Source organism: Phascolarctos cinereus, unplaced genomic scaffold (genome assembly GCF_003287225.1).
Source record: "Phascolarctos cinereus isolate Bilbo 61053 unplaced genomic scaffold, phaCin_HiC Scaffold_726;HRSCAF=1367, whole genome shotgun sequence".
Classification (NCBI taxonomy): Eukaryota; Metazoa; Chordata; class Mammalia; order Diprotodontia; family Phascolarctidae; genus Phascolarctos; species Phascolarctos cinereus.
This window is the reverse complement of record NW_027556098.1, coordinates 423,165,842-423,182,142: the sequence shown is the minus strand read 5'-3', so window position 1 is coordinate 423,182,142 and position 16,301 is coordinate 423,165,842. Positions and strand designations below refer to the sequence as shown.

Sequence of the window (16,301 nt, the reverse complement as noted above, 5' to 3'; positions counted from 1 at the left end):
CTTTTTCTTCTTTCCTCAGTGATCACTGCTCATTTTCCCCCTTCAATAATACAGGGTACTTACCAGCTCCTTATGCAAAAAGAGGGAAATAGCAGTGTCTGCCCTCAAGAAGCACACAGTCTAATGGCAGGGACAACAAACACACAATTACGTACAAACATGCTCTAAACAGCCTCTAACAAACTGTTATCAAATTTTCTTAATATGTCACTTAGGACACTTCTGGTGAGAAGGAATTTCACAACACTTTCTTTCTCTACTGATTCTTTTTTTTCCATTTTTGTTGGGGGGGAAGGCAATTGGGGTGAAGTGACTTGCCTAGAGTCACCCAGCCAGTAAGTATCAGGTGTGTGAGAGCAGATTTGAACTTGGGTCCTCCTGACTTCAGGGCTAGAGCTCTATTCACTGTCCCACCTAGCTGCCCTTTCTACAGATTCTTATACCTCAGTGATAGAGCACATATCTTCTCCCTGATTACATAGGGAGAAGCATTTCATAGTAAGACGTTTCTTTAAAAAAAACCAAAAACACAAAAAACAACAGGGTGAAACTAGGTGCCTTAGTGGTTACAGCACGGCCCTGAAGTCAGGAGGACCTGAGTTCAAATCTGGTCTCAGACTAAATGCTTGACATGTACTAGCTGTGTGACCATGGACAAGTCACTTAACCCCAATTGCCTTTAAAAAAAACCATAGTAAGACATTTCTCAAGCTTTTATTATTCCAACATGATTCTCACTTCAAATGTAAAGTGCTTTTCTCAATGTTCCGTAGGGCTCTTAAGGACTCCTTTCAAGTGTTGGCTCTGACACTCATAAAGGTGTATTTAGGGAAATACGTCTCCCTGTGTCAGTTTCCTCCTCTTAGGTGATGATGGTTGGACTAGAATTCTGGAGTCTCAGCTCTAAATGATGTGAGTTTTCATGGTTTAGGAGTTGGTGACATTCAAGAATGTGGCTGTGGACTTCACTGAGGAGAAGTGGGGACTCCTAGACCATTCTCAGAAAGAGCTGTGCAAGGAAGTCATGCTGGAGAATGTCAGGAACCTGCTGTTCCTGGGTAAGGACCATTTCCTCTCTTTTCTTGCTGTTAATTGTCAGGACAAAATTAGCACAAGCAGCAGGAATGGATCTATAGTCCGGTGGATCTCAGGCTCAGAAGCTGCATTGCATGCATCTACTTTCCATCCACTTTGGTCTTGGCTTGTACCCTTCTCAAGTTAAATGATTTACCATCACTCACATAGGTGACCTTGGTACCATGTTCTTCCTTGGTCTAGGTGTCTGACAAAGTCACTGAAAACATCATTTTAAAAGGAATGGAAGGTATTCTGGTAAAATGGCAGAATGGGACAGGAAATACTTGGGTCTCCAAGAATCTCCCCAAAACAATAAAAAAAACTCCTCAAAATGAATTTTGAGCAGCAGGAGTGATTAAAAGTCCAGAAATTGTCCCCCTGAGACAACTTGACAGGACCTTGGGAAGGATCTGACCTCCCTAGGTGGAGGTTTGGCCCATTTGAAGTGCAGAGGTCTCCAGGCAGATTCTGCTGAATCAAGAAACAACAAGTCCTAGGGTACTTGGGTTGGCTTGTGGTGTCTGCTTCAGGAGCTTTCCCCTCAGGGACAGTGACAGTTTGTGGGGGTCAGATAGCTGAAGAAGGAGACTGAGGGACCCTTTGCTGTGGCTGCACACCAGGCCCAGTTGTGCTGACCATACATGGTCCCAGGCTGTGGACATGGCCAAAAAGGTGAGAGCTCTTATCTGGTATTGCTGTAGTCCAGGGGATGAGGACCCTGATCACTGTGGGCCCTTGAAGGAAAGCAGAGTCCCTGATTTTACTTTCTGGGCTGAGGAGTCAGCCAGGGTTTGTGGTTGCAAACTACAGGGAGTGGGGGCATTCAGTTGAACAATATGGCCAGGAGCTGTGTCCTTGAGTCAAGGTACAGAGGAGCGCCCAAGGTTGGGCTCCCACACAGAGCTCTGAAAATAACTTTAACAAGGACACCAGGCATAGCGCATCATCCCCCACACCTCACGGATAGAATTGACAACAACAACATGTGGCTTAAAATAAAATAAAGATGAGTCAGCAAAGAAGGAAGAACCTGGCCATAGATAGCTACTATAGGTGTAGAGACAGTCTGAGTTCATACTCGAGGAAGAAAGTGAAGTTTTAAAAGGTCTTTTCTTTTAAAGAATATGTCAAATGGTCAGAGGCTGAAAGAGTTCTTGGAAGAACTTAAAAAGCACTTCAAAAATCAAATAAGTGAGATTGAGGAAAAATTAGGAAAATAAATAAGAGGAACCCTAGAAAATCATGAAAATTATGAAAAGAAAGGCATTGAATTATAAAATGAGATGAAAAAACAGTTAAGGAAGAAAATTACTTCTTTTTAAAAAATATTTATTTTTAGTTTGCAACATTCGTTTTCTCAAGATTTTGAGTTTTAAATTTTCTCTCCCCTTGTCTCCTCCCCCCCTCCCCAAAATGGCATGTACTCTGATACAGGCACTACTTATACATTCATATTAAGCATATTTTCACAATACTCATGATGTACAGAAGAATTAGAACTAATAGGAGGAACCATGAGAGAGAAGAAATAAAACAAAACAATGAAAGAAAAGGAGAGCAAATACTATGCTTTCATTTCCATTCAGACTCCATGGTTCTTTTTTGGGATGTAGATAGCATTTTCCATTATGAGTCTTTTGGAGTTGTCTTACAGCTTTGTGTTTCTGGTTCTGCTCATTTCACTCAGCATCAGTTCATATAAGTCTTTCTAGGTTTTTCTGACGTCTGCCTTTCTGCATTGGATTGTGGTTTTTATGCCCTAGTAGATGGTCAGTTTTTATTAGGTGCCATGTAACATAGAGAAAAAAGGTATATGAACTCCCTAAGAAAAAATTTCCAGGGCCAGATGGATTTACAAGTGAATTTTATCAAACATTTAAAGAAGAAACAATTCCAATACTATATAAATCATTTGGGAAAATAGGTGAAGAAGGACTCCTCCCACATTCTTTTTATGACAAAAATATGGTGCTGATACCTTAACCAGGAAGAGGCAAAACAGAAAGAAAATTGTAGACCAATTTCCCTAATGAATATAGATGCAAAATTTTTAAATTAAACATCATCAAAGAGATTACAGCAACTAATCTCAAGGATAATACATCATGACCAGGCAGGGTTTATTCCAGGAATGCAAGGCTGGTTCAATATTGGAAAAACTATCAGCATAATTGACTATATCAACAACAAAACTAACAGAAATCATTATTGAGTTAATCTTAAACTCAATAGACGAAATAAAAGCATTTGACAAACTACAACACCCATTCCTAGTAAAAACACTAGAAAGCATAGGTATAAATGGAGTCTTCCTTAAAATAATAAATAGCATAAAACCATCAGCAAGCATTATATGTAGTGGGGATAAGCTAGAAGCATTTCCAATAAAATCAGGGGTGAAACAAGGATGTCCATTCTCACCATTGTTATTCATTATTGCACTAGAAATGTTAGCTTCAGCAATAAGAGATGAAAAAGAAATGGAAGGAATTGGAATAGGCAAAGAAGAAACAAAGCTATCACTCTTTGCAGATGATATCATGGTATACTTAGAGAATCCTAGAGAACCAAGTAAAACTTTACTTGAAATAATGAATAAATTTAGCAAAGTTGCCTGATACAAAATTAAGCACATAAATCATTGGCATTTCTACATATAACTAATAAAGTCCAACAGCAAGAGATAGGAAATTTCATTTTAAATGACCGTAAACATTATAAAATTTTGTAGTCTACCTGCCAAAACACACTTGGGAACTATATAAACACAATTACAAAACACTTTTCACCCAAATAGATCTAAATAATTAGAAAAATATCAGTTACTCATGGGTAGGCTGAGCTCATAATAAAAATGAGAATTCTATCTAAATTAAGTTACTTCTTCAGTGCCATACCAATCAAACTACTAAAAAATTATTTTATAGAGCTAGAAAAAACTAACAAAATTCATCTGGAGGAACAAAATTTCCAGAATATCAAGGTAAATAATGAAAAGAAATGCAAAGAAAGGTGGACTAGCTGTATCAGATTTTCATTATATTATAAAGCAGCAATCATCAAAACTACTTGGTGTACTGGCTTAGAAATAAAGTAGTACATCACTGGAAGGCATGCAAGGCACAACAGTCAATGACTATAGTAATCTGCTATTTGATAAATCTGAAGACTCCAACTTCTGGGATAAGAACTCACTGCTAACAAAATCTTACACCATATACCAAGATAAAGTCAAAATGGGCACATGGTTTAGATATAAAGACTGATGCTATAAGTAAACTAGGAGAGTAAGGAATAGTTTACCTATCAGGTCTATGGACAGGAAAATAATTGGGCAAGAAGAAGTTCATGATGTTAAAAGATGCTGAGAAATACTAAAACAAAACCAACAGAATGAAAAAATAGAGAATGTGAAACATCTCAGTAGAAGAACAAATGCTGTAAGAACTGTATAATATATTATAATTATATAGAAATTGTAGGACTACCTGAAAACTATGATCATTAAAAGACTCTAGATACCATATTTCCAGAAATTATTAGGGGAAGTTGCCCTAAAGTTCTAAAAATAGAAATAGGAAAAAATCCACCACATACCCACTAAAAGAGATCCCTAGATACAAACTTACAGGATTATCATAGCCAAGTTTCAAATCTCCTACATTCAGGAGAAAATACTAGAACCAAGAAGAAAAAAAGCAATTTAAACACTGTGGAGCTTCAATCATGATAACAAGATGAAGCAGCATCTACATTTAAAGACCACAGGGCATATGACATTGTATCTTAGAGAGCAAGGGAGCTGGGTTGTGCCTAAAAATAACTTGCTCAGCAAGTTTGAATGTAAACCACAAAAAAAGACCAGAAAAAAACAAAAGGCCAGAACTGAATGGGAAATTGGACACAGAAGATCCAGGAGAAACATGAAGTAAATATCAAGGTCCAATTATAAGACTCAAGTAGGTCAAAGTCTTACTTTCTATATGTGAAAATGTTATCTGTACTCTTACAAATGTCATCATTACTTGGGTAGTGTGAAAGTAAAGCATGGGCTAGCTGGGTATGATGGGTTGATTCTAAAAAATAAAATTGGGCAGGAAGAGGTAAAATGGAGCAATTGCTACATACAAACAATTACTGAAAGAACTGAGACAAAGGAAGGAGGTGGGAGTGGAAGACTGGTTGTACTGGAGCCATATTCTCATAGACTGAACAGAAGAGGAAACAGAACATCTAAATCATCCTTGTTTAGAAAAGGAAATTGAAGTGGCCATGAATGAATTTCTTTTTTTTGTGGGGTGGGGGAGCAGGGATAAGTGACTTGCCCAGGTCCTACAACTAGTAAGTATTATGTGTCTGAAACCAAATTTGAACTGAGGTTCTTCTGAATCCAAGGCCCATACTCTATGCACTGTGCCACTTAGCTTCCCCTGATGAATGAGTTTCTTAAGGAACTAATTCAAGTATTAAATAAAGAAGTTATTTAGAATAATAGTCAAAGAAGGGATACTACCAAACTCCTTTTCTAAAACAAATATGGTGTTGATAGTTAATCCTGGAAGAGTGAAAAGAGAAAGAAAATTGTAGACCAATTTCATTAATGGATATGTATGCAATGTATACCAATAAGAGAAGTAACAGAAATCATATGATTACATAGAGGTAAAGAAAACAACTTATGATAAAATACAACACTCATTTCTGTAAAAAAAAAAACTTTAAAGTAAAAGTATAAATGGATTTTTCCTTAAATTGATTTTTTAAATTTGCCTAAAACCATCAACAAGCATGATTTGTAATGTGGATAAGGTAGAAGTCTTCCCATCAAGATCCAATGTTCAACAAGAATGCCCACTGTCACCAATATTATTCAGTATTGTGTCAGAAATCCTAGCAATAGCAATAAGAGAAGCAATCACAATAGAGAATGAAATAATAAAACTTAACTTTTTTTGCTGGTGATATATGATGCTATCCTTGTAAAATCCCAAAGACTAAACTAAAATGTTCGTTGAAGCAGTTAATAATTTTATTTATTTTTTTAAATTTTATTAATTTATTTTGATTTATCAACAATCACTTCCATATGCTTTTGAGTTTAAAATTTTTCTCCCCCTTCCTCCCCACCGCCTTCCCCAAGATGGCACACAATCTGATATAGGCATTACAGTTACATTCCTATTAAACATATTTTCTTTTTTTTAAATTTTGTTAATTAATTTTGATTTATCAACAATCACTTCCATATGCTTTTGAGTTTAAAATTTTTCTCCCCCTTCCTCCCCACCGCCTTCCCCAAGATGGCACACAATCTGATATAGGCATTACAGTTACATTCCTATTAAACATATTTTCTTTTTTTTAAATTTTGTTAATTAATTTTGATTTATCAACAATCACTTCCATATACTTTTGAGTTTAAAATTTTTCTCCCCCTTCCTCCCCCCCACCCTCCCCAAGACAGCACACAATGTGATATAGGCTTTACATTTACATACCCATTAAACATATTTTCACATTAGTGAAGTTGTAAGTAAAAATTAAAACCAAAAGGAGGAACCATCAGAAAGATGAAACAAAACTCAACAGAAGGTAAAAATAAGTGATAGCAATTCAACTTAGATCCTTGTAATGCTGAGAAGTGTTCAGTGTAACAATCTTAGTCATTGCAAAACGTGGCTGTTATTGTATACAAAGTCCTCTTGGTTCTGCTCACTTCACACAGCATCATACCATATATGTCCTTCCAGGTTTTTCTGAAGTCAGCATGTTCATCATTTCTTATAGCACAATAGTATTCCATTACATTCATATACCACAACTTGCTCAGCCATTCCTCGATTGATGGGCATCCTCTCAACTTCCAATTCTTTGCCACCACAAAAAGGGCTGCTATGAATATTTTTGTACATGTGGGTCCTTTTCTCGTTTGTATGATCTCTTTCAGATATAACCCTAGAAGAGCTATTGCTGGATCAAAGGGTATGCCCATTTTTATAGCCCTTTAGGCATAGTTCCAGATTGTTCTCCAAAATGGTTGGACCATTTCACAGCTCCACCAAGAATGCATTAGTGTTCCAATTTTCCCACATCTTCTCCAGCATTTATCATTTCCCTGTTTCGTCATGTTGGCCAATCTGATAACTGTGATGTGGTACCTCAGAGTTCTTTTGATTTGCATTTCCCTAATCAATGATCTAGAGCATTTTTTCATATGACTATAAATGGCTTTAATTTCTTCATCTGAGAAGTGTGTTCATATCCTTTGGTCATTTATCAATTGGGGAATGTCTTGTATTATAAATTTGTCTTAATTCTCTCTATATTTGAGAAATGAGGCCTTTATCAGAGAGACTGGTTGTAAAAATTCTTTCCCAATTTGCTACCTTCCTTCTAATCTTAGTTGCATTGGCTTTGTTTGTGCAAAAACTTTTCAATTTAATGTAATCAAAATTATCCATTTTGCTTCTCATAATGTTCTCTATCTCCTGTTTGGTCATGAATTCTTCTGTTCTCCATAGATCTGATAGGTAAACTATTCCTTGTTCTTCCAGTTTACTTATAGTGTCAGCCTTTATATCTAAGTCACGAATCCATTTTGACTTTATTTTGGTGTATGGTGTGAGATCTAAGTTACGAATCCATTTTGACTTTATTTTGGTATATGGTGTGAGATTTGGGTCTATGCCTAGTTTCTGCCATACTCTTTCCCAGTTTTCCCAGCAGTTTTTTTTTCAAAGAGTGGGTTCTTATCCCAGAAGCTGGGGTCTTTGGGTTTATCAAATAATAGATTACTATAGTCATTGACGACTGTTTCTTGCATATTTAACCCATTCCACTGATCCACCACTGTATTCACTCGAGCAGTTTTGATGATTGCTCATTTATAATACAATTTAAAATCTGGAATTGCCAGGCCACCTTCCCCTGCATTTCTTTTCATTAATTCCTTTAATATTCTGGACATTTTATTCTTCCAAATGAATCCTGTTATTCTTTTTTCTAACTCTATGCAATAATTTTTGGATAGTTTGATTGGTATGGCACTGAATAAGTAAATTTGTTTAGGTAGGATTGTCATTTTTATTCTATTAGCTCGGCCTACCCATGAGCAACTGATGCTTTTCCAATTATTTAGATTTGATTTTATTTCTGTAGAAAGTGTTTTGTAATTGTGTTCATAGAGTTCCTGTGTTTGTTTCAGCAGGTAGACTCCCAAATATTTTATAATGCCTACAGTAAGTTTAAATGGAATTTCTCTATCTCTTGCTGTTGGGCTTTGTTGCTAATATATAGAAATGCTGATGATTTATGTGGGTTTATTTTATAGCCTGCAACTTTGCTAAACTTGTTTATTATTTCAAGTAGTTTTATACTTGATTCTCTAGGATTTTCTAAGTATATCATGATATCATCTGCAAAGAGTGGTAGCTTTGTTTCTTCTTTGCTTATTCTAATACTTTCAATTTCTTTTTCTTCTCTTATTGCTAAAGCGAACATTTCCAGTACAATATTGAATAACAGTGGTGATAATGGACATCCTTGTTTCACCCCTAATCTTAGTGGAAATGCTTCTAGCCTGTCCCCATTACATATAATGCTTGCTGAAGGTTTTGGATAGATGCTATTTATTATTTTAAGGAAGACTCCATTTAACACACTTGATTAGATTTTTTTTTATCATTACATCGAAGTCAACTAATATCCACCCTCTTTTATGTATACTCCTTTAACATGGTGTAATTAACAGTACAGTTCTCAAGAGTTGCAAGTGTCATCTTCCCTTGTAAGGGATATAAACAATCCACCCTTATTAACAGCATATTGTACCTTTCTGTCCCATTTACCTTTTTATGTTTTTCTTGAATCTTGTACCTGAAGATCAAATTTTCTGTTGAGCTCTCCTCTATCAGGAAGGTTTGAAAGTCCCCTATTCCATCTCCTCCTTTGAAAAGTCATGCTCATTTTTGCTAGGTAGTTGATCTTTGGCTTCAATCCAAGCTCCTTTGCCTTATGGAATATCATGTTCCACACCCTGCGGTCTTTTAATGTAGAATCTGCAAGGTCCTGTGTAATCCTGACTGTGGTTCCATGATATTTAAATTGTTTCTTTCAGGCTGCTTGTGGGACCTTCTCTTTCATCTGGCAATTTTGGAATTTTGCTATTATATTCCTTGGTGTTTTCAATTTGGGATCTCTTTCAGGTGGTGAGTGGTGTATTCTTTCTATGGTTATTTTACCTTCTGGTTCTAGGACTTCAGGGCAGTTTTCCTTCATGACTTCCTGAAAGATACTGTCCAGGCTCTTTTTTTCATCATGATTTTCAGGTAGTCCAATAATTTTTAAATTGTCTCTCCTGAATTGATTTTCCGGGTCAGTTGTTTTACTGATGAGGTATTTTACATTTTCATCTATTTTTTCATTTTTTTGTTTCTGTTTGACTGATTCTTGCTCTCTCATAGAGTCATTAGTTTCTATTTGTTCAATTCTAGTTTTTAACAGATTGTTTTCTTCTATTAGTTCTTGCACTTCCTTCTTCAGTTGGTACCAATTGTGTTTTTTAGGGACTTGTTTTCTTCAGTGTATTTTTTCCAATTGGCCAATTGTATTTTTAAGGACTCTTCTACCTCTCTCATTTGACTTTAAAATCCTTCTTGAGCTCTTCTAAGAAGGCTTTTTGGGCTTCAGACCAGTTCATATTCCCTTTTGATGTTGCAGATGTGGGTTTGTTGACAATGTTGTCCTCTTCAGAATTTCTGTCTTGATCTTCGCTCTTCTCATAATATGAATCAATGGTATGTTTCTTTTTACTCGTGGTGTTTCTTTATTCCCTGGCCTTTAAAGAGATTGAGCTCTCCTGCTGGGGAACAGAGGGCACTGAACACAAGCTTCTTGTGTTGGGAGCCTAGGTCTTGGTCACTGGCTTTATGTGCTGGGGCCTCTTATGTTGGCAATTGGAGGCTGTAGGGTTCTGGCAGCTTACCTGTGTTGGGCTGGAATCAGCAAGGCTGGAACTTTCAGGCAATTCTAGGTTGCCTGCTTTTCCTTTCCTTTAGCTTTCTTCAGCTCCTTTTAGATGGGTGTTGCAGGGTGTTTATCTGCCTCGGGCCCCTTGCAGTGCTGCCTCCTTTCCTTTCTGCTAATGTACTGGGGATTCCTTTGCAGTAGACTACCAAGGCACCTGGTGGTTTTCTGAGCTGGTTTCCACCGGTTCCCCCACCCTCATTGAGGCAGTCAGAGGTCCAGGTGTTGGTGTTTGCCTGCTCTACCACCTGGGCTTTGGGATCTCTTCTGGTTGACAGTTTGAGGCTGTAGGGTTCTGACAGTTTACCTGGTGTTGGGTTGGAATCAGCAAGGCTGGGGCTTTAGGAAGAGTCTAGGTTGCTTTCTTTAGCTCCTTTCAGATGAATGCTGCAGGGTGCTTATCCACCTGGGGCCCTTTGTAGTGCTGCTTCCCTTATTTTTGCTGAGGCACTGGGAGACCTCTTTGCTGGACTGCTGCACTGCTGCTCCCCATCTTCTAGTTCAGTTGTTCCAGGGTTTTTTTTCTTGGGTGATATTTTCTGGGTTTTCAGAGGCTGATACGGGACAGTGAGAGCAACTACCTTTCTATTCTGCCATCTTGGCTCCCAGAAGCAGAAGTAGTAGTTAATAATTTTAAAGATATCATTATTATATAAATTAAATCCACATAAATTAATAGCATTCCTATAGATTAGCAACACTGCCCTGGAAGAAGAGGTAGTAAGAGATGCCTAATTAAAACTAAATCTAGACAGGATGAAACTCCTGGGAGTACAACTGCCAAAACAAACCCAGGAAGTACATGAACACAAAATTTAAAAAAATTTACAGTAATAAAATCAAATTTAAATAGAGAAATACTAATTGTTCATGGGTAGGCAAAGCCAATATAATAAAAATAACAATTTTGCCTAAGTTAATATATAAATATATAGGTTCAATGGCGTCCCATTTAAATTACCAAAAAATTATTTTACTGAGTTGGAAAAATATAAAAACAAATTTAATTTGGTATAAAAAAAGTTAAAAATAGCAAAGTAACAAATGGAAAAAAAATATAAAGGATGAAGGTTTAGCAGTACCAGATCTTAAACTCTTATTATAAGTCAATAATTACCAAAGATATCTATTAATAGCTAAGAAATAGAATGGTAAGTCAATGGAACAGAGTAGACATACAATGTAAAGTAGCAAATATATAGTAACCTTGGATTACAGAAGTATAAAGGCTCAAGTTTTGGGAATCAAAATTCATTCTTTGTCAGAATTTTTGGGAAAACTGGAGATAAGTGTGGCAGAAATTGGGCATAAACCAATATCTTGCCCCATTTAACAAAATAACATCAAAATGGATACATGATATATTTATGGAAATTTTATGAAAAAAAATTTGAAAGGACATGGAACATAGTACTTCTCAGACTTCTGGATAGGAAACAGTATAGGAATAAACTAGACTTAGAGAGCAGAGTGGCATGTGAAATGGATAATTTTGATTAAATTAAATTTAAAAGGTCTTGTACAAACAAAACAAATGTAGCCAAGATCCAGAAGAAAAGCAGGAAATTTGGCAAAAAAAAATTATAGATAATTTCTCAGATGAAGGTCTCATATCTGAAATATACAAAGTTCTTTGTAAATCTATAAAAATACAAGTCATTTTCCAATTATTAAATGGTAAAAGGATATGAATGGGCAATTTTCAGATGATGAAAGTAAAGCTATCCATAGGCATATAAAAAAAATAAGTTAGTATTGATTAGGGAAATGTAAATTAAAAGAACTCTCAGGTACCACCCGACACCTATCAGACTGGCTATTATGACAAAAAAAAAGGGAAAATGGTAAATATGGGGAAATTAGAACAGTAATACATTATTGGTAGCATTGTGAACTGATGCAACAATACTGGAGAGAAATTTGGTTTTATTACCAAAAGGTTATATACACTATGAATAACACCCTTTGATCCAGCAACACTACTACTATGTCTTTATCTCAAAGATATAAAAGAAGGGAAAAGGACTTGCATGTACAACAATATTTATAGCAGCTCTCTTTGTAGTGGCACAGAATGAGAAATTGATAGGACACCCATCAATGGTTGAATGGTTGAAGAAATTGTAGTATATGAACGTAATGGAATAATCTAGTGCTATAAGAAGTGATGAGTAGGCAGATTTCAGAAAAACCTAGAAAGACTTAGGCGAACCGGTGCTAACTGAAGTGAGCAGAACTAGGAGAACATTGTACACAGTGACAACAACATTGTGCAATGATCAGCTATAAGAGACAATTCCAAAAGACTCATGATGGACAATGCTAACCATATGGGGAGAAAGACCTATGGAGTCTCAATGCAAATGGAATTATACTATTTTCCTCTCTTTTTTTGTATTTTCTGATTCTTCTTTCACATCATCACTAATGTGGAATTATGTTTAGCATAAAGGTATGTGTATAACCTATATCTGATTGCATACTATTTTGGGGAAGGAGGAATGAAGGAGAAAAATTTGGAACTCAAAATATTACTAAAACAAATGTTGAAAACTATCTTTACATGTAACTGGAAAAAAATATTAAGTAAAAAAATATAAAAAAGGGGGTACATCCATGAAGTTTTATTGCATTAATTTTGGTGATGAGGAGGTCAGGAGCTGCAGACATCTTCAGCAACCATTGCTGTTGTAAAGTTTACATGTCTACACATGTTTGATTCTCTGTTTTCTTAAGATATAGAGACCAAGTTCAAAGTAAGTGAGATGCCTAGAAAGCTGGGCATTTTTGTGGAAGAACGTGACCTGAAAAGATTCATGAGTGATCATCTTTGGGGCTTTAAGCTGGGGGAAATCCATGACTCTAATATAAAGGTAGATAAAAATCCAAAGAGTGACTATGAATTTAATGAAATTGCAAAGAGATTTGGACAGTCTACAATCCTAAAGCACTGTAATAAAATGACCTCAGGGAATGAGTGTGTTCAGGATGGTGCATATAGCAAGTGCTTTACTGAAGGGGTAGAGATTTTTCAGTTCCAGGGGAAGCCTCATGAAATGCCAATGTCTTCATATAATCAATGGGAAATGGCCTTGAGTTGGATTTCAGATCTCATTCAGATCTCACATAAGAAAAGTGATAGTGCTTCTAGGGCTATATCCCAAAGAGATCAAACAAATGGGAAAAGGACCCACATGTACAAAAATATCCATAGCAGCTCTTTTTGTGGTGGCAAAGAATTGGAAATTGAGAGGATGCCCATCCATTGGGGAATGGCTGAGCAAGTTGTGGTATATGAATGTAATGGAATTCTATTGTTCTATAAGAAATGATGAACAGTCTGACTTCAGAAAAACCTGGGAAGACTTATATGGTCTGATGCTGAGTGAAGTGAGCAGAACCCAGTGGACTTTGTATACAATAGCAGCCACGTTATGCAACGACTAAGAATGTTAAACTGAACCCTTCTCAGCATTACAAGGATCTAAGACATCTCCAGAGGCCTCGGGATGGAAAATGCTGTCCACATCCAAAGAAAGAACTATGGAAGTCGAATCATTCTCACTTATTTTTATCTTAAGTTGACTTATGTTTCATTTTTCTGATGGTTCCTCCTATTGGTTTTAATTTTTACTTACAACTTCACTAATGTGAAAATATGTTTAATGGATATGTAAATGTAAAGCCTATGTCAGATTGTGCGCTGTCTTGGGGAGGGTGAGGGGGGGAGAAAAAGGGAGAAAAAATTTTCAACTGAAAAGCATGTGGAAAAAAAAATTAAAAAAAAATAAAATTAAAGAAAAGTGATAGTGGAGAAATGCTTTCTGCAAGTAATAAAGGTGGGAAGGCCTTGAGTCAGAACTCTAAGTTCATTACTCATCAGCAAATTTCCATTCAAAACGAGCCTGGGGAATATAATGAAGGTGAAAGAACTTCATGCCATTATACATCCTTTCTTTACCAACCTATATTTCACCTTGGAATGAAAAGATATGCATGTTCTCAGGGTAAGAAGGCCTTTGGTTGGAGCTCAGATGTTGATAAATCTCAGAAGATTCATACTGGGGAGAGGTTTTATAAATGTGATGAATGTGGGAAGGCTTTCTCCTACAGATCACTCTTTATTGGCCATCAGAGATTCCACAATGGAGAGAAACCTTTTGAATGTAATCAATGTGGAAAAGCTTTCAGGCACAGATTCAGTTTTGCTGCACATCAGAGAATCCATAATAGAGAGAAGCCTTATAAATGTATTCAATGTGGAAAAGCTTTGACACATAGCTCCTATCTCACTGCATATCAGAGAATCCACACTGGAGAGAAACCTTTTGAATGTAATCAATGTGGAAAGGCTTTCACTCAAAGATGCCATCTTGCTGCACATCAGAGAATCCACACTGGAGAGAAGCCTTATCGATGTAATCAATGTGGAAAGACTTATAAATTTAGGCAGAATCTTGCTACCCATCTGAAAATCCACAGTGGAGAGAAGACTTAAAGATGTAATCAGTGTGGAAAGGCTTTCAAATATAGCTCCAAGCTTGGTAAACATCAGAGAATGCACACTAGAGATACACCTCAGTGGTGTGATGAATATGGCAGAGCCCTTAGTTACCACTTGTCTTGAGAGAAACTTTGAATATCATCAAGGTGGTAATGCCTTCAGGCAACAATCATCTCTCATTTCCTATCTCAGAATTCATATGAGACAGAAATCTGGTGATTGTCATGAGTAAGGAAAGGCATTCACATGGAGTTCAGAACTTCTTGAGTATCAGAGGAACCATTCTGAGGAGTATTTCCCTTGGGACTCAGTGTGGGAAGGCTTTCAGCTAGAGACCATCTCTTTCTATCAGAGGCTTCATTGTGAGGAGAAGCCTTACAAACATGCTCAGAGGGTCTCTGCTTTCCTCTGGAGGAGAGTGATCAGTAAACAAATTAATTCTTACTGGAATGAAGGTTGATTCATGCAAAATGTGAAAAGGGCTTCGCCTAGAGTGTCTGCTTGAATACACTTTGGGAAAATCATGCTGGAGATAAGTCAGGGATTTAATTAACAGAAGAAGGCCTCCTGCTGCCACACAGAATTTCATTGGACCTCCTAAGAGAAGAGACCTCATTAAACATCCCAAATTCCACCCTGTGCATTAAGAACTATAAATACACCGATTTTTGTGGGAAATCCTAATTTTTTTCATCCCTCCTCAGTATACGATGGTATTTATAGAGTATCATTTCTTCAGCCATTCCTCCATTAATTGGCGCTCACTTTGTTTCCTGTACTTTACAGGCACAAAGTTCTTTGTATAAACATTGTGGGTACTGTTGGATGTTAATTTCTTTAATGATTTTTTGAAGCAGCTTATTTGGTAAAAATCATCAGGAAAACTGGAAAGAAATATGTCAGAAATTGGACAGAGACCAGTATCTCACATCATTAAGAAAATAAGGTCAAAATGGATATGTGATGTAGTACGCAGAGAGATTTTATAAGAAAATTTGAAGGACATGGAACATATTACCTAGCAGACATGAATAGAGTACAATTTCTGAAGAAACTAGAGACGGAGAGCAGTTACAAGTAGGATGGATAATTTTGGTGGCATTAAATTAAAAAAGGTTTTGTACAAATAAAACAAATGTAGCCAAGATCCAGAAAGAAAAAGCAAATTGGGTAAAAAAATTTATATACAGTTTCTCAGTCTCATAACTCAAATATACAAAGATCTTTGTAAAATCTATAAGAATGCAAGTCATTCCCCAATTGATAAATGGTGAAAGGATATGAACAGGCAGTTTTCAAATGATGAAATAAAGCTATCTATAGGTATATGAAAAAATGCTCTAAATCAGTATTGATTAGGGAAAAGCAAATTAAAACAACTATCAGGTACCACTGACACCTGTCAGATTGGCTATTAGAAAAGGAAAATGATAGATGTTGGAGAAAATGTGGGAAAAGTGGAACACCAATGCATTGTTGGTAGAGTTCTGCACTGATCTAAACATACTGCAACTTGGAATGCAGTGCAAAGGGCCACACACTGAATACCCCTTGATCTGATAATACCACTGGTATGTCTATATCCCAAAAATGTCATTTAAAAAAAAAAGGAAGAGGAGCTACATGTGCAAAAATATTTATAGCACCTTTTTTTTTAGTGATAAAAATGGAAAATTGAGGGCATGCCCATCAATTG

General features: G+C 36.4%; 1 pseudogene; it reads left to right on the top strand.

Moving 5' to 3' along the window:
- The first annotated feature begins 1,737 nt into the window (after window positions 1-1,737).
- On the top strand, window positions 1,738-15,848 carry LOC110203786 (uncharacterized; annotated as a pseudogene).
- Window positions 15,849-16,301: the final 453 nt, after the last annotated feature.